The sequence below is a fragment of the Symphalangus syndactylus genome, chromosome 17, assembly GCF_028878055.3.
Source record: "Symphalangus syndactylus isolate Jambi chromosome 17, NHGRI_mSymSyn1-v2.1_pri, whole genome shotgun sequence".
Classification (NCBI taxonomy): domain Eukaryota; kingdom Metazoa; phylum Chordata; class Mammalia; order Primates; family Hylobatidae; genus Symphalangus; species Symphalangus syndactylus.
In genome coordinates, this window is record NC_072439.2 from 54,144,326 (window position 1) to 54,164,064 (window position 19,739).

The 19,739-nt window shown below is 35.5% G+C and overlaps 1 protein-coding gene across 8 annotated transcripts in view; it reads left to right on the forward strand.

Moving 5' to 3' along the window:
• Positions 1 to 8,147: 8,147 nt before the first annotated feature.
• Positions 8,148 to 19,739, forward strand: part of MBNL1 (muscleblind like splicing regulator 1) — a 221,611-nt gene continuing 210,019 nt past the window's right edge. For 6 of the 8 annotated variants that reach the window (XM_055248718.2, XM_055248720.2, XM_063620268.1 and 3 more), the window contains exons 1-2: positions 8,148 to 8,447; positions 8,837 to 8,956. The gene's annotated coding sequence lies outside the window, so the exon portion shown is untranslated. The other 2 variants (XM_055248725.2, XM_055248750.2) reach the window with 2 other exon arrangements.

Consider the following 19,739-nt stretch of genomic DNA (forward strand, 5'->3'; position numbering starts at 1 on the left):
TTGTATTTTATAATTCACTAGTTCCATTAAACAATTTTTTTTCAGTACCTAATATGCCAAAGAACTGAGATGGGACAACAAAAAAATGAAGCATACTTTCCTCTTTTGGAGCAGAGAGTAGATAGTATATTTTCTTGACTCTAAGACTTTGTTATCCTGTTTGAACATGTCTCAAACCAGGATTGGTCTTTTAGTTAATGAATACATTTGAAAAAGTATTATTAATCATTCATGCATCTTACATTTGACTCCAGTCTTCTACTGTCCCTGATGATCTAGAAGCAGAAATCAGAAAGCCAATGCCACTGAATGCTATGGGGATGTTCCAAATCCTATCCGGGACAAAAGAATGGGTGGGCTAGGTCTTGAGAGAATCCTGCTCTGCATGAGTTATTTCTATTGCTGCTGCACTCTAAATGACTAAGCATTTCTGACCCTGAAGAACCTGGCATGTGTCCTTATGACTCCATGTGAGAGGATTATAGAGAAAGGCGTTAATTTGACTGGGATATCAGGAAAGATTTAAAGATACTGGAGCTGTCAGATTATTTTTATAAAAGCATTGTTTTGCTTCCATTATTTTTTTGTTCAAAAAATATCGAATATCCAGCCTGAGCAACATAGCGAGACCCCTATCTCAACAAATAAACAAATAAATAAATAAGCCTGGCATGATGTTGCACACTTGTAGTCCCAGCTACTTGGGAGGCAGAGGCAAGAGGATCGCTTGAGCCTGAGAGGTTGAGGCTACATTGAGCAATGATCATGCCACTGAGAACTGAATTTTTAATTATATTTAATTTTAATCAAATTTAAATTTAAAAAGGGAAACTTTAATTTTCTATATTGCTGCATATTTGAATGGTAACTTTTTTATATATTGGGTTAAATAAAATGTTTTATTAAAATTTATTTCACCTCTTTCTCTTTAAGGTAGAGACTAGAATATTTTTAATGATATATATGGTTTGCATTATGTTTTTCTTAGACAATGCTAGTCTAAGGACAATAAAAAAGCCTGCTTTTCTTGACATTCTACACTTCAAATAAAACATTCCTTTTCCTCCAGATTTCCTCCCTGTTATAAAAGACTTTTGGTTGCAAGTGACAGAAGTTTAATTCAAACTGGTTATAGAAAAAAGAAAGAATTTATTGGCTTAGTTAATGAAAACAAGCAGAAGAGGGATTCAGGTATAGTTGGTGTCACAGACTCTGATGATGTCATCAGAACTCTCTTCCTCTTCTCACTTTCCCTCAGGTCTGCTTTCCTCTCTGTTGGCTTCATTCTTTTGCTGGTTTTCTCCTCACAGTAGTCCCCAGTTTTAGGCTTATATAATTCTTACAGGTAGCCAATCCCAGCAAAAGCAGAGCTTAAAATTTCCATAAGTAAGTCTTATTGGCTGGCTTGAATTACACGCTCCTCTTTGAACCAATCACTGTGTCAACGGAAAACAATTAAACTTATTTCCCAGACATTGATCATATGCTTACACCAATGTTGGTGTAGGAGGAAATTGATGCCACTCACCTCACATGCAGTGATACCAGAGAAGGGCCTGTTCCTCAGAGAAAAATCATGACAACTTGTCACCAGAAGACAGAGAATCATTAATAGGTAGGAAAAAGCACAGACACCCAAAAAAGCTGATTATTCACACTAGAAGTTTTTTCTTCTACTTCTTCGGAAGACATATAAGACGCCTGGTCAACGTAATGAAACCCCAATCTCTACTAAAATACGAAAATTAACCAGGCGTGGTGGTGGGTGCCTGTAATCCCAGCTACTCGGGAGGCTGAGGCAGGAAAATCGCTTGAATCCAGGAGGCGGAGGTTGCAGTCAGCCGAGATCACGCCATTGCACTCTAGCCTGGGCTACAAGAGTGAAACCCAGTCTCAAAAAAAAAAAAAAAAAAAAAGACACTGTTCCTTACAACACCCTTCATTTTCCGATGCCCCTTTCTCTCTGGCTTCATCTGTTGTGCTCCTTCACCACCCCATTCCCAACCCTTCTAGTTTATGCCTCCCAAATAGAATACTACATATAGCTCCATGAATATGATTGTGTTTCTCTGACTTTCATACCTTTTCCAATTTGTCCCCTCCCCTTTCAAACACCCATGAAGTCCTACTCATCCTCAAGTGTCAATTCAATCATTACACTTTCTGAGCCAATTCTTGATTTGGCTAGCCTAGGACATGTTCTGTAAATCTAGTTTGTGTTTCCTCTGAAACTGTACACCTTCTAGCAGATCAGTTTCCAATTAAAGTGTATAATTTAATTGTATGACAGGACTAATGTATATTTTTTTTAACCTTGCTTTTTCCCCTTTAGAACCTTGCTTTCTTGCACAGGCTGGACTTGAACTCCTGGGCTCAAGTGATCCCCCTGCTTCAGCTTCCCGAGTAGCTAGGACTACAGGTGCACACCACTGTGCCCAGCTAGGACTAATGTAGATGTTGAGCAATGTCTGAGTGAAGTGGTATATTTTAAGTGATCGATTTCATGTAGTTTAATGAAGGGGGTATTTAGAGGTGTTGCCATGATTAGTAGTAAATGAGGTATAGCAGAGATGAGCAATGGTGGGGATTGCTAATTGGATTACCACTCCTAGACCTGAAAGGCAAGGAAGAATCATGATATTGGAACCTAGTAATAGCTAATAGCTGAGACTGAGAAAGACAGAGAGTAGCTGTGGCTATAGATGGAGGGATACAGACACTTCCAAAACCATGCCCTGGAAGCATAAAGGAGATACAAATAAGCACTCTAAATTCTCTCTTCTCTATATCATGCTGATCCATCCATTAGCCAAAGTTAGCTGGAATTCATTTGTATTCCCAGTCCCTAACATAACTCCCTACATATAGCAGATACAAAATATTGAATGAATGACTCTCCATAAATCTCCCATATTCCTAGTTTTTTAAAGTTCATTTTTCTTAGTAAACATAATCAATGTAATATAAATATACTAGATGTGTTAACCTTTGCTATGTTTTCAAATAAATATATTCAAAAATTAGAAGAATATTTTTGTCCAACTATTCATTCACAAATTAGATTTGAAAATGCTCATCACCATCGTTCTCAGGAAACATGGTCTTCTTGGCCCTGTACCTATGATATTCAATTAATCCTCACAGTACCCCAGTGGAGTTAGTTATCATCCACTTTTATATATAAGGAAACTAAGGGTCAGAGATACTTGAAAATAATCAGACTATGCTTTCCTCTTCAATTCTTTAACTGCACAAAAAAATGAATGTTAAAATATTTAAGCCATTCTCTTAATAAGTAAAAAACAAAATCGGTGAACCAGAAATATTTCTGTCACCACTGAGCTGTGAGAAGAACAGTTGAAATATTGCTACTTCAGTAGTTTTAATGTGGCCATGAAAATATGCCTTGAGAAAGAGATAGTGGTTAAAACCATAAATATATTTATTTTATTTTACTTGAAATCTGTTTCCAGGGACATATGCACAGATGCTTATTTTCTTCTATGTGATAGGCGCATAATAGCAAAATTTTTAAAAAAAGAAGAAGAAGAAAGACGATTTAGGATTAAAATGGTAAATGTGAATGAAAATAATGGGAAATATGAAAACTTTAATATTTTTCTAATCTGCATGGTTTTTGAAATTTCTTTGGAAGGGTATTTTCAAAGTTCTAAATGCAAAATGTGATTATTACTATTTTTTTTTTTTTTTGAGATGGAGTCTCACTCTGTCGCCCAGGCTGGAGTGCAGTGGCGCAATCTCGGCTCACTGCAAGCTCCTCCTCCCAGGTTCACGCCATTCTCCTGCCTCAGCCTCTCTGAGTAGCTGGGACTACAGGCGCCCGCCACCACGCCTGGCTAATTTTTTTATATTTTTAGTAGAGACGGGGTTCCACCGTGGTCTCGATCTCCTGACCTCGTGATCCGCCCGCCTCGGCCTCCCAAAGTGCTGGGATTACAAGCGTGAGCCACCGCGCCCGGCCTGATTATTACTATATTGTTACCTTTATCAAAATACCCTTTCATAAGAAAATAGTGCCTGAATTGTATTTAAAAAGAAAGTATTTTTGTGTATTAGATATGTTAATCATAAACTATTTTTAATACAATATATGATGTAACATGTTCATATATATTATAAACTCCTAATACATGTTTAAATATATTTTTTCTTGCAATTATGTACTGCTTGGCACATAGAAGAAACTAACAATGTATTGACTGAGTTTATTCCAAATGCTATTAATAACCCAATAGCAATAAGCTCTACTGAGGTTTAGATGGTGATCTCAAAAATCCCTATCTACCAAAAGCAACGAAGGTTCTTTAGAGAAATGGCTGATTTCAGTTCCGGGGCAAGAAATACACAAAATGAACCTGCTATCTTATGCCAGAAATTAAAGGCATTATCAGAGAATATTAGGGTCATCTCAAGAGGTTACCATAGCCAGCATGAAAAGCCCTAAAATGGAGGATGGGGAGAATGGACCATCACCAAAAAAGAAAAATTATTGCAATGCATTCAAACAGAATATACTTATAATCCTACATATCAATAAAAAGCTGACAATTATGCAATAAGAAATGTTTGGTTCTGGTAGTAGGTGATCAGGTAAAAAAAAAAATAATGAGATAAAATAAAAAGAAAAGTTTGGAATGAATTAACAGGTAGTTCACAAAACTGGAATTGTAAAGGAGGATACAACATTAGTATGTGTTCAATATCCACAGTAATCAGGGAAAAGCAAAATAAAAATATTAAGACTCCATTTTCTTGTCCATCAGATTGGCAAATCTTTAAAAGCTTAATTAAAGCAAATACTGGCAATCGCATTAAAAAAAAGGAAATGTTGGAGATTCAAACCTTTTTTGACTGGGCAATTTGGCAGTGACAATTAACATTTTAAATGTATATGCCTTCTGACCTAACAATTCTACTTTCCTGTATCTACCTCAGATAAAGACTTGTACATACTTTTAAAGAGACATTTGAAATGCTCAACTGATCACATTATTTTTGGCTGTGAAGAGTAACACAAATTCAATCAGTAAGGGAATTAGATATATATGAATCGGTTCAAAAGTATGTCTTGGGATACCATCAAGCTATATTAAGTTTTTTAAAAGTCACAGTGAAGAACATACAGTGTGATGTTATTTACATTAAAACCCCACAAAATTATTTAACTCCTTATGTGTCTTACAGGTAATTATATAGGAAATAGTTAAGCAAATATACACATCAAACTGATAGTATTACTTATTTCTAGGGAGAAGAATCATGTTAGAGGGAATTAAAGTGGACTTTTGCTTTAACTGTATTTTTAATACTATAAACATAAGAAAGTGTTTAAGTAGTCTTTGTTTTATACTTCCAGTAACCGTCTTAGGTGGTCATTTAAGGCCCCATTTACAGGTGAGGAAATAGGGCTCAAAAATAATGCCTAACCTGCTGAAGTTTAAACAATAGTAGAATTGAAAAATTAATTGAGGCTTATCTTAGGGCCTCTATGCAGACTCATTTCTGTACATTGCAAGTAGAAATGATTGTATATTTTGCATTGGTGAAAACTTTTCTAGGGAGATAACTGGGTTGGAAACAGAGATTTGGGAGCAATCAGTATTTGCCAATTAAAACCATGCAAGGATAGTGAGATGTTCGGCTAAGGAGAGCAAGCCCAGGACAGAATCCTGAGAAGAGGCAACATTTACTAGAGGAGCAGAGTTCAAGACTCATAAATAAATCAGAGAAGTTGCTACATAATCAGAAGGTGAGAGTGAAGTCAAGAACCGAAAGACAGAGAATATTTCCTGGAGGAGGAAGTGGTCAACATTGGCATGTGCTGAAAACAGGTCAATTAAGAGGGATTTGGATTTTGGATTTGGTAACAGGGAGATCACTGGTGATTTTGGCAAGAGTCTTGATAAATAGGAGGAAGTGGAAACCCATACAGAAGGAAGAAATGTGAGAAAGATAGGTGGACTTAGTATGGTGGTTCCTCAAAAAGTAAATATAAAATTACAGTATGATTCAATTCCACTTCTGGGTGTATATACAAAAAAATGAAAGCAAAGATTCAAACAGATATTTGCACACCCATGTTCATAGCAGCATTACTCTCAATAGCCAAAGATAGAAACAACTCAAGTGTCCATCATCTGATAAATAGGAGACAAATGTATATATATATACAATAGAATATTATTCAGCTTTAAGAAGGAAGGAAATTCTGACACATGCTGCAACTTTGATGAACCTAAGTGAAATAAGCCAGACACAAATGGACAAATGTCATATGGTTCCATTCATATGAAGTACCTAGAGTAATCAAATTCATAGAGATAGAAAGTAGAATGGTGGTTGCCAGGTTGAGGGCAGGAAGGAACGTTCAGTTATTGTTTAATAGGTACAGAGTTTCGGTCTAGAAGAATGAGAAAGTTCTGGAGATAGATGGTGGTGATGGTTGCCTAACAGTGTGAATGTACTTAATGCCTCTGAACTGTACATTTAAAAATGGTTCAAATGGTAAATTTTGTTAAATATATTCTACCATACACACATACAAAAAAGATATAACGGCTCAAGTCAATGTGGCCAACTTTCTCAAAAAGTTCTGATAAAGGAAAAGAAAGTAATATGACAAGTCAGTCAGAGGAGGAATTTTTAATATGGAAGAAACTTGAGCATATTTATCAGCCTGGAAGGGATCATTAGAGAAGAAGAGAAGTAGAGATATACATCCACTATTCAGGCAAAAGGTACACAAATATTGAGGAAATACATTAAAATTACAGTAGACATTGAGGACTGTGCTTCCAGAGTGTGACTGGGTCTTTGGGGACTGATAAGCCTAGTGTTTTATATAATGATACCCAAATACAATAATATTTAAAATTTGTCTAAACACATAGAATCTAAGCAATTTTAATCACATCGACAACTTTTCTTTAGGGATTTCCTTATAAGTAGTTCACAAAAGAATTCAAATAAAATTTGATATCGATGACATACTGGGGTTTTGTTCGTTTATTTGTTTGTGTTTTTTGTTGGGTTTTTTTGTGTGTTTTTTTGGAGGGGGCAGCTTTCTTCATTTGGTTTATTTAACTTCCTGCAAACTCACATTAAGTATGAGTTTAGGTGAAATGGAAAATATTTCAGTTTCTAATCATCTCCTAATTACTCTGTTTGTTTGTTTTGAGACAGAGTCTCACCCTGTGGCCAAGGCTGGAGTGCAGTGGCAGGATCCCAGCTCACTGCAAACTCTGCCTCTCAGGTTCAAGGGATTCTCCTGCCTCAGCCTCCTGAGTAGCTGGGATTACAGGGGCCTGCCAATGTGCCTGGCTAATTTTTGTATTTTTTTAGTACAGATGGGGTTTCACGATGTTGGCCAGGCTGATCTCCAACTCCTGAACTCAAGTGATCCACCCACCTCGGCCTCCCAAAGTGCTGGGATTACAGGTGTGAGCCACTGTGCCCAGTGAAATTACTCTTTAATGCCTCTCTGGACATAAGGTTAAATAAAAAGCAAAGAGTGTGGTGCAGTGACAGCATGATAGCTTCTAAAGCCCAGAAAGTGGTTCTTGCAACATGTGGAGGTTTGCATAATTACCACATTGCGCTTGCAATCCATCTCCTTCTTCCCCAATGAGCGAGAGAGGTTGGGAGCAACTGCCACACATAAAAAATGAAGCTACACATTGGCTTCTATTATCTGGCAACCTGAACCCACGATATATATATTTGTATATATCCTTTTATTTGAAGGTGGCAGTAGTACTTGCTTTGATCAACTTTTTTATGTCTTTTTTCAACCATTGTCCCTACTGTCCTTTAAATATTCTCATTTACTACTCCAACCTGTAAGAAACTTAGCCAGCTAAATGTTCAGTTTTGCAGGATCTGCACCTCTGCACCTGTTTTTTACTCTTGTGGCTGAAGTAGTGAAAGACCATAGTTCATATGTAAGTAACAGTTTCAGTTTTGCAGTGCTTTATCTATATGTAACAGGCAACTATTCATGAGAAAGGAAGTTTGAGACTTGTAGGTAAAAACCACTACCCAAATTCCAGGAAAATGCCTGTTTACTGGAGGGTTTTTTTTTTTTTTTCTTCCTTTAATAAGATGCCTGTAGTCAGATTAGCATTTGGGTCATAATTCAAAGACTTTAAATTAATTAGACTTATAAAAGCAAGTTTATTCCCGTATATCAGCTGGACGGTTTCCTTCTGCATAGAGCAATATTTTCTGTGATCATTGAGCCACACAGGAGATGTTTCCTTATATAAACGAGCACTACTTAATCAAGTGTAGGTTTCTTTTCCTTTTTTTTTTTTTTTTGAAACGGAGTCTCACCGTGTCTCCTAGCCTGGAGTGCAATGGCCGTGATCTCAGCTAACTGCAACCTCCACCTCCTGGGTTCAAGTGATTCTCCTGCCTCAGTCTCCTAAGTAGGTGGGATTCAGATGCCCGCCACCATGCCAGGCTAACTTTTGTATTTTTAGTAGAGACAGAGTTTCACCATGTTGGCCAGGCTGGTCTTGAACTCCTGACCTCAGGTAATCCACCTGCTTCGGCCTCCCAAAGTGCTGGGATTACAGGCGTGAGCCACTGCGCCAGGCCAACTATAGGTTTCAATAGCTTAACTTTTCTAAAATTTGCTTACACATATAAACATGTGTATACTTTAATTATATATGTGTGCAGGCACCAATTATAGCCTGTTGCTGTGATTTCAAGTGTAAGCTTTATGAATAATTTTCCATGCCCCATAAAATGAATAAAGCATAATGACTGTTATTTCATAACTTCCTCTTTTGGTGGACTATCCTTTTTGCAGAGGAAAAAAAATAATGTAACTAGAGAAGAGAGTTGAACAGAGAACCGAGCTCTTTGAAGTGCTGGTAGTTTGTCTCAACCCGTGAAGCAGCTTAACAAGCAACTATAACTAAGCATAGAGGTAAGAGCAATTATTTGCTATTTTTCATTTTTTTATTTGGATTGCTATTTATATAGCAACAATTTAAATGCTGGCCACATTACAGTGTAGATTAGATAAACCTGATACCTCTTTCAAGTAAGTAACCGACATTTTAAATAAAAAGTTTAATACATTTACAAAGCTCCAACTTCACATACACGCTTTTAAAAACCTGGAAAAATTTAAAGTTTTCATTGATCTCCAAATTATTTTACCTGCAAAATAAAACATTATCTTTCTCGTGTATTTGTAATTTTGCACACAATTTAGTGCTGAAGAGGCATTTGGATTATTAACAAATTTGATAACTTTTCTTCTTTCCCAGCTCTAGATTATTTCTAATATTCTCTCACAGATATACTTTTGTTCATTTTGCATATTATTAGTTGAGCACTTTCCAGAAAAAAAAGCATTCTTACATTTGTTTTTACCCACTGTGAAAATATATTGTATCATTTAAAATATGACATTTCATTATTGTTTTTATATCATCACTTTATGACGATATTTGTTTAGAAAAATTAATTTGTAGTGTAGACAGCATGACTTAAAATTTTAAATGAAATATGCAAATCTAATTTTTAAAATGTATTGTTTTCTAAATAAGTTTAATTTGTATTTATAATGCTTAAAATATAGTAAGAATGAAAACAAAGTAAGACATTTGGATTGATAATTGGAAATCAAACTAAACTGAAACTGATCTTATTAGTGAAATTCTAAAATAATCTAGATCCTAGAAACTTTTATTCTCATTTGCACTAATCTAGAATAATACCTACACATATTAACTGTATTTAACACAATTGTATTCATAATATAGCAATTTTTAAATCTTCCTTTTAAAAGCTGTTGGTTTCTTTATACTCTGGTAAAAACATTAAGGAGTGTTTAATACAGCTTTGAAAAGAAAAATCCGTTTAAGTGAACTACTCTGGCTATATATACATATGGAGGTTTGAAGAGTTTGCCTCTGTGCATTTTCATAACTGAATCGTTTTGAGAAAGTTTCATACATCACACATTTACCGTGTGAGATTTGGTAAGTATAAATATCCCAAGACGTATTTGAAGCTTTCTTAATTTGGTTTGAAAAAATTAGACTAATCTCATGGCTTCCAAAAAAGAAAGTCCACATTATCCCATCAATTAATAGATTTAATTTTTGATAAATGTTGGTAAATGGTGCTGTTATTAGGGGTTCTAGTATGTTACCTAGTACCTAGTTGGTTTTTTGTTTGTTTGTTTTACCTATTTTCATGCACTACACCAGTAGTTGCTGTCTTCTTATTATAGGGAGAAGGAAAGCAGATTGTTAATGTTACAAACTCAGATGTGAATTGTTGAATCAAATTTGACATACTTAACTCAATGAAAATTTTAAAATTAAGTTGATGGTTGTGAGAAATCTGTTACAATTGTGCGTCTTCATCTTTATCACACACTAATTAAACACAACTGCTTGTCAGGTCTGGGGGCTCAAGCCTGTAGTCCCAGCTATTTTGGAGGCTGAGGCAAGAGAATGGCTTAAGTCAGAAGATCAAGGCTGCAGTGAGCTGTGATTGCACCACTACAGTCCAGCCTAAGTGACAGAGCCAGATTCTGTCTCTAAAAATATAAAAATAAAGAAACCTTAAAAATAAACAGAACTACTTCCATCAGAAGTTCAAATGTCCAGGCCGGGCGCAGTGGCTCACGCTTGTAATCCCAGCACTTTGGGAGGCCGAGGCGGGCGGATCAAGAGGTCAGGAGATCGAGACCACGATGAAACCCCGTCTCTACTAAAAATACAAAAAATTAGCCGGGCGTGGTGGCGGGCGCCTGTAGTCCCAGCTACTCGGAGAGGCTGAGGCAGGAGAATGGCGTGAACCCGGGAGGCGGAGCTTGCAGTGAGCCGAGATTGCGCCACTGCACTCCAGCCTGGGTGACAGAGCAAGACTCCGTCTCAAAAAAAAAAAAAAAAAAAAGAAGTTCAAATGTCCACAGTTTTAGCTATGAGATATTTGGATATCATGAGCTATTAAGTGTTATATGTAGTATGGTAATATACTAAATAATGGCTAAAAATCACAAGGAAACATAGCTCAAGGAAATTACAATATGAGCTGATCATAAGTGTAATTCAGAACAGCAAATGAAGGCTAAAGCAGCAGAGAAGATACTATCTTTCTGGCAAGACAAATTTGTTGTTGCTGTCAATAATTAATAAAGTCTGAATGAACATCCTAGTTCTAGATTATGGAAAATAAGTTTTTAAGTCGTTCTCTCTTTGATAAAATTGTCTTTACATAAGAAAAAAATGAGTGCTCATCTGAGTTTCCATGATAATATTAATAGAAATAAATATTAACAAATATTTAATATTAATTATTTAATATTATTGTTTATTCACCATAAATAAATATGATAAATAATTTATTACTGGAAAATATAATTTTGACTTCTGAGCTGTAGTATATATTTTACTGTGTTTTAGTAGATTATGTTTATGTGACATGATTAAGAAGTTTTCATTGTATCTAATAAAAGTTGAGACTGGATGACTGCTGTATATAGCATTGTAAAATTTGGTCTCTGCCTTAATAAGACATAGTTTGATTGTGTGAAGTGAATGATCTTCTTGGGGATCTATTAAACTATTGGTTCCAGGGTTGATGCTGCTAATCTCACAGTTAAATGGATGTTCTGTCCCTCCTTCACAAGATGACCTTCCCAAAGTTGCTCATCTATAGAAATAGAAAAGAATGATCTGCTTATAGAGGGCTCTATCCCACTCCAACAAATAAACATATATTATTTTTCAAATAATTACATTTAGGGATAACAGTGCTATTTGTTTTTGACATAAATTACTAAACTTCCAAAAGAACATTGAAACATTTAGTTTTTGTTTAGTTGTTTTGTTTCCTCTTCTTTTGGCCATTTTCCCACTTGCAAGAATAAAAAGAAAGTTTGTTGCCTGAAAGAAAGATTACAGTTTGGGTGCAAACTCAGAGACATGAACTGTTATTGAAAAACAAAAATCTTTGTATCCTAGATAATGTGGGTCTTTCAGCCATTTTAAAGAAAATTTGTGCCCTCCTGTGTTTGTTGACTTTCTATTTATTTTTAATAAATGTAAATTCCAAATGATTGCTACATTTTCATATTCACATATAATTAAAATATGCTAAATAAATAAGAAATGATTATGATTGCAAAAATATGAGCTATGGAAGTACATGAGCTCTGTATGATAAAATATGTATCATTTTCATGATACATGAAAAGAAAATACCTTTTACAGATATAAAGAATATGGGTAAGCCATTTTATATTTCTGAATATTTCCATTTAAAAAAATAAATGAAATGGAACCTAATTTACATATCTGCATTGTAGAAAATAAAACCACTGTTCATTAATTTTTAATCTTTAAAATATAACTTGTTATTTGAGAATTAGTATAGTTCTGTTACTTGTCTGACATCGATGCTTTTTATCACTTTTTATTAACTAAAATTAGGCACTTAGATTTAATGCTTTTAAAATTCCTTCCAGTTTTATTTTTATCTTTATATACATTTTCTAAATATAGGTTTTAACTTTTTATTTAATTTTTTTGCTTTTAATATTATGGGGGAAAATACTAGATTTGCATATTTAAATCCAAATTTAAATAAAAATGTCATTACAATCATTCATTAATATTGGAACCTTGGAAAGCAGATGAAGAATGAAGTTAGTCTATTGGTGTTGCTCCATGAACCAGTATAAAATTTCATACCTCATTATTATTCTACTTTACAGATATTTCATCATGAGCCTTTAGTTTTTTTTTAATATGTAGCGGTTATCACATTCTCAAAATTTTTCTCACCTTGGGAAAAAATAAATTGCAATATGATTTTGAGAAAAATCACCACAGTTGTGATTTTGAGAAAAATCACCACAGTTGTGATTTTGAAAAAATAAGTAAAAATTTTTAAAAGTGTACCTTAATTCAATTTATTTTCTTTTTGCACAAGAGAAAAATGTTAAGTAGGTTGCTTTTATTCTCGTTCTATGTGGGTGAATACAGCTGAATTGGAGGAGCAGCAAAAAACATTTTCTATGCAATTAGGCGGCCTTCTGAATGAAATACAATAATATATCTGATGGCAGTGAGTTTTCTTAAATGCTCACCAGAAACTCTTGTTACACTTCACCTACTTTAAAACATCTTATTTAGAAATAATTGGAAGCTCATGAAAGTTGTAAAAACAAAAAAGTATACTGAACCCCTTATATCCTTACCTAGATTTGCTTAAATATTTTATCCCATTTGCTTTATAATGTGCTCTCGTTTTTTTCTTTATATTTTTGTATGGTCATAATTTTTTTTCTAAACAACTTAAGAGTAAGTCACACATAACAAGGCCTTTCAGTCTGAATTTTCCAAGAATAATCTCTTATGTAATGGTTACATCCAATTATCTACTTCATAGATTTACATAGCTACACTACTTTTATCTAATATTTGTCCATGTTCCAATTTTGCTGTTTATCAAATAATATCTTTTTAAATATTTCCCCTCCAGTAAATCACCCAGTCTGGAGTCAATTATCACACTTAGTTGTCTTGTCTTTTTAAAATGTATTATTGTTAAATGATAAGTAAAAATTGTTTATTTTTGTTGTGTAAAGCATGTTTTAAAACATTTATACATGGTGGCTAAATGTATAATGGATCAATTGAACTAATGTATGCATTGCTCAAATCCCTTTTGTGGGGAAAACATTTAAAATCTAATCTCTTAGCAATATTTAAGAATAGAATACATTGCTATTAATTATAGTCACTATGTTGTACAATAGATCTCTTGAATGTCATGTCTCTTTAGTCTCCTTTTGTCTGGAACATTTCCATATCATTTCTTTGTCTTTTATGAAAATGAAGATTTTAATGATTATGGTGTATTCACTCTCTTTTTTTCATTTTAATAAAGTGCTCCTCATTGTTTATTTTTCTGACATTTCCCCATGATTAGATTATGGTTATGCACTTTCTGCTGGAGTTCCTCATAGGTGTTGTTGTTTCCTCTCCTGCTATCATATCTAGAGGCATGTGAGGTTCTTATGTCCCACATTGTTAATGTTCATTTTTGTTGCCTAGTCAAGGTGTTGTCTGATTTCTGTATTGCATAATGATGGCTCCTAATCAAAAATTTCCCCTCAGATTTAACATTCATTATTGTTCTTGTCAAATGCAATCTTTACTATAATGGATGCAGTATGGTGGCTTTACAACTTCAGGACTCCCTCCACATTTACATTAGTCTTTCCCATTCTACTGTAAGCAAAAGAACTCCCATCTTCAACATCTATTTAATTATTAATTTATGTATTTGTTTGTTACTGGTATGGATTCATGAATTTCTTTTTTCCATGACTCAACTATTTTGGTGCTTAAATTGTTCACTTTGACCAATGGAGCCCATCCATTCTAGAACAAACCCTTCCTTCCCTCCTTCCTTCCTTCCTTCCTTCCTTCCTTCCCTCCCTCCTTCCTTCCTTCCTTCCTTCCTTCCTTCCTTCCTTCCCTCCCTCCCTCCCTTCCTCCCTCCCTCCCTTTATTCCTTCCTTCCTCCCCTCCCTCCCTCCTTCCTTCCTTCCTTCCTTCCTCCCTCCCTCCCTTTATTCCTTCCTTCCTCCCCTCCCTCCCTCCCTTTGTTCCTCCCTCTCTCTTTCTGGCTTCCCATTCAGGGTGATCACAACACTCCTTTTACATACAATTAGGTTCATTGTTCCCAATTTTAGGGTTTTTCCCTTTACATATTTATTGATTTAATTTTATTTTTTGAGTCAATTAATTTACTTTAAATCTTGTTTTAACCTGTAGAGATTAAGTGCTGCTTGCCTTAGACATTTCTACTAAACAAACCTGATACACCCTAACTCAAATGTTACTGATACAGTTCAAAAATACCTGCTTGAGTTTGGGGTTGAGCTTTTATCTTTGTATTTCAAATCTCTTCAATCTACATTTAGTCTGAAGTCAAATTATCCTCCTTTGCATTCCAAAAAGTGACAATTTCAGAAAAGAAAGTAGATAGCTATAGTCACACTGGTAGTTCACTTAACTTATGGGTTTATTATTCCAGAGTTTTTAAAAGTTAAATGGGCATGTTAGGGAAAAAATAATTATGTAAAGCAAATAAAGACAAGAGCAATCATAAATATATATAGTCTATAAGAGCTAAAAAAGTTTTCACTCTTTTATATGTGATTCTAGAATATTCCTGCCCCCAATACTTCCCCATATTCTACTCCAGTATTCATAACTGAAAATAAACCCTAAAATTCATAATAGGAAGAGAAATTTGTGGTTGGTGTCGAAAGATTCATTTTCAAGTTCCATTTTATCACTTACTGACTGTGGATCTTGTATAAGTTACATCTCCTGTCTTTCCAGACATCTACTCTTATAACCCTAAATAAAAAACAAATTCATACCTCCTCAACTTTCTACCAATTTCTGGGCTCATACCCCACACAGATTATTGAAGCTATACACTCAGATATTAAGAGGCATCTCAAATTCAACATGCCCCACATAAAACCCCTCGTTTCCTACCCCTCTGTCTGCTCCATCACCAGTCTTCTTTGTTTACTAAATAGTACCACCTTACCTCCATTATCCAGGCCAACAGTATCCTTAATTTCATTCTTTCTTTTCCTCACCTACACTCCATCTATCAGCATGCCTGTCTCTTGTTCCCAAAATATATTCCAATGCTGACCAGAATCACCTGTTGCACATGTTGAGCAAAGTGTAAGACACTGTCATCTCTGTTCTGGACGTTTCTGTTTTTGTGTTAGCCTATTAAGAAACCCTCTTTTTCTATTCTTGCATCCCTACCAATATGATCATTTAAAATATCCATCAAGGCCGGGCGCGGTGGCTTACGCTTGTAATCCCAGCACTTTGGGAGGCCGAGGCGGGCGGATCACGAGGTCAGGAGATCGAGACCACGGTGAAACCCCGTCTCTACTAAAAATACAAAAAATTAGCCGGGCGTGGTGGCGGGCGCCTGTAGTCCCAGCTACTCGGAGAGGCTGAGGCAGGAGAATAGCGTGAACCCGGGAGGCGGAGGCTGCAGTGAGCCGAGATCGCGCCACTGCACTCCAGCCCGGGCGACAGAGCAAGACTCTGTCTCAAAAAAAAAAAAAAAAAAAAAAAAAAATCCATCAAATCATGTGACCTCCTGCTCAAAATTCTTCAATTGCTTCTTATTTTAATTAGGATAAAATCCAGATTCCTCACTAGAGCTTATATGTCTTTGTGTCTTCTCTCATATCCTTTCATCTCTTCATTCATGATATTCTGGCTCTACTCCTCATTTTCCCCCCAGAGTATTCTGAGCTCATTCCTGACTCAGGGACTTTCCACATGCCCTTCTCTTTTCCTGGCATGCCCACACACCTTAGTGTGACACAATCTCTTCTTTATTCAGGTCTCGTCTCAAACATATCTCCTAATATATGCTTCCCATTGTCCACTACATATTTAATTGTAGTATTCCCAACCCCATCACTCTGTCATTTTACCCCATTTTAATTTTACTGATAGCACATAAAATGTTACACAACATGTTGATTTTTATTTCTTTATCCAATTATTTATTATCTGTTCCTTTCACTAGAATGCAAGTTCCATGAGGGCAGAAACTTGGCCTTTGTTGTTCATGCTACCTTTACATTTTCTAGTAAAATAAATGGAACATAGTAGGTGCTCAATAAATAAACAATGATTAAGTGAAAGGCCTCAACATTTATGATAAGCATAATAGAAATAACTATCTTCCAACACTGTCTTCAAGGGGCCAGTACTCTAAACTGCCATGCAAATGTCAGGTGTCGTTTATTTTGTCCGTGTTGAGTCAAACGAACTGAGACCAAAAAGTGGTCCTTGGAGACAACAAATAGACAGAGAAGTTCTCTTTTTTTCTGTGCTGGCAATTTTCCACTGAGCTAAAAAGAGATAAGTTCATAGTGACTGCCACTAACTTTTTAGAATCCTGGGGTGCAACACCTCTGCATTTCTTGCCCCATTGCCTCTGCCCTTGTCCTGCCTTGCCCTCGCCCCCAAGAAAAGCATGCACCCACTCTTCCTTGACGGTTAGGGTTCATTGTTTTCCTCAACCACATGGAAGAGTAATCTCCTTCCAGAATCCTTTCCTGATTAGCCATCAGCCTGTGCTGGCCTCACATCTATGCTTATTTTCAATATTGTTTTGTAATTATTCCTTGTTCTATTTTTGATCTTGAAATGGATTATAAAACTACTCTAGGAAAATTCTTGTACATCCAAAATATCAAGCTTAGTTATATGTATTAACATATAACTAAGTTTTTGAGATTATAAGGCCCTAAATAATAATAAAACCAATGATAATGATGATAATTGCAACGTTAGTAACAATAATAGCTCTGCTATTTCATGTTAAACTTTTTTTGTATCATCATATGTCAGGTGCTTCACATGATTAACGAATTTAATGCCCTCATCAGTCCTATGAAATAAGTACTATTATTTCCACTTTACAGATTTAAGGAAAAATACAGAAGTTCAGAGAGGTAGGTAGCTTAATAAAGGTCACACAATTGATCCTGGTGAGTCTATCTCTAAACTGGATCTGCATCATATTTACATATGGCCTATACCACTTAATTTTTGAGAAGTAAAGTAGGTAAATCTGTGGTTTAGATACAGTTAAGAATTTATGGATTATTATGATGCAGTCCTAAGCCAGAAATCTTACAATTTGGTGGAGTAAATATTAAAAGAAATAGATTTTAAGACACAGCATAAAAAATAGAAGGTGCCACATGAAAGATGAAAATAATTTAGAACTGTACTTCCAGGTGCATTGATGGTTACAAGGCTCCCTGGAGGTAGCTGGTTTAAAGTTGAACTATTGAAATTGTTTCATTAGGTAGAGAAAAGTTGTGATAATAATTTTTCAGAGGAGTCCAGAAAATTTTCAAAGAAATAAAAATATTCTAATATTACGTTAATTTAATATTAAGCCTTAACTTAAAATATTGAGCCTTTTTAATATTGAGCACTATCTCCTATAGTGCTACCACAGGAGATATTTGGTGGCTCTGACTTTATGGTTCTTCTCAGGAAGTGGGTTGTGTGATGAGGGGATTTTTAACTCTTGCAAGAAGCTCTGTTTTCATTTTAAAGTGAGTTTATTCATGAAGTCATATATCAAGCACTATAATTTGGGCACTATTTTAGGTGCTGGGGAAATAGTTACGGACAAGATCAAGTTTCTACCCTCAACGAGGCTTCAGTCTAGTGGGGAAAGAATTGAGTAAACTAGTAAAGAAATAAAATTTTAAAGGACTTTTAGATAGTGATAGTGACCAGAAGAAAATCCAGCAGAGTAAAAGGATAAAGAGAAGATGGGAAAATCATCTTTACGTAGGTGGTCTCCTGAGATGGCCTATTTGAAAAGGTAATATTTAAGCTAAAACCTGAACAATGAGAGGATTGAGAGCACCATGCAGATGACTCTGGGAAGAGTAGTTCAGGAAGAGTGATTGACCAGCGCAAGGACCAGAATGAGCCTGGCATATCTGTGAAGTAGAAAAGAGCCTGGATCTCAAAGGATGGTGGGAGATGAGGCTCAGGAGCTGGAGTTGAGAAAGGGCCAAGTCACATAGACTGCAGACCAATGAATGGAGTTGCACATATGAGCAAACGTTTGCAAGGACATGCATATGTGTTAATTGGGGATGGGGATGCAATGAATGAACCATTATCTCTGGCTAACACAGGCTTGGAAAAACTGTTGTTTGAAGAGAAACAGGAATTACCACATAGGTAAAAGTTTCATAGGAGATAAATTATTACATTTAGATGAATTTCAGATAAGCCAAGTTTATCTGGATAAAAGTGAAAGGGGCTCAAGTACTATTTAAATTTGTAAACTCAATGTTTTCAGCAAAAATTGCCATGGAATAATTGACCGTAATCTTGGCCATTTGAAGATATGTACACTGATTTCTGATAATGGTGTCATCATGCAACCTAGTTTCTGCATGGATGAAGCAGAAAAGACTACAGAAACAACTATATTTTAGCCTCCAGAGACCGCAGATGTTCCCTTGTTTATTGTTCCCAAATCCCAGTAGCTATTGGGATTAGGGATAGCAATCCCTGGCAACATCAACCTGCTCCCCTTAAAAGTAGACGCAAATTACTCTGCCATTTTCCATAGTAATTATATTCCCTATGATTTATTTTTATTATCCTAAGAGATCTAAATGACTCATATCACTACATTTTAAATCTCTTTTAGTTGAACACTGCTTCCTTTAAGGGGTAGGAGGTTGAGGGCTGTGATTTGGAGAAAGAATATAGAATAGCTTACTGAAAGACTCTTTTTAAATTGAGTAAACAGGCTCAATATTTATTTGTTAGGAATGATGAGAAAAAATGGCCTTCCCTCATACTTAAGAAGTTGATAACAAGTATAGATTCTTCTATTTCTGGTTCGGGTTAAAAGCCACCCATAAAAAACATTAGCTGGCCTTGGACTGAGTGTGTACTAGAAGGATGACAATCATGTTGTCCCCAAGGCAGTTGGATGTGTTGTTGTAGGAGCCAGAAGCTGACTTTTGAGTGCTCCTGGCAACCTCCAAATAGAAAACCATTGTGCCACTGGTATTACGGGGTGTGGAGGATTATAGATGACTTATGTGCTATTTAAGCAATGCATTCTATCTT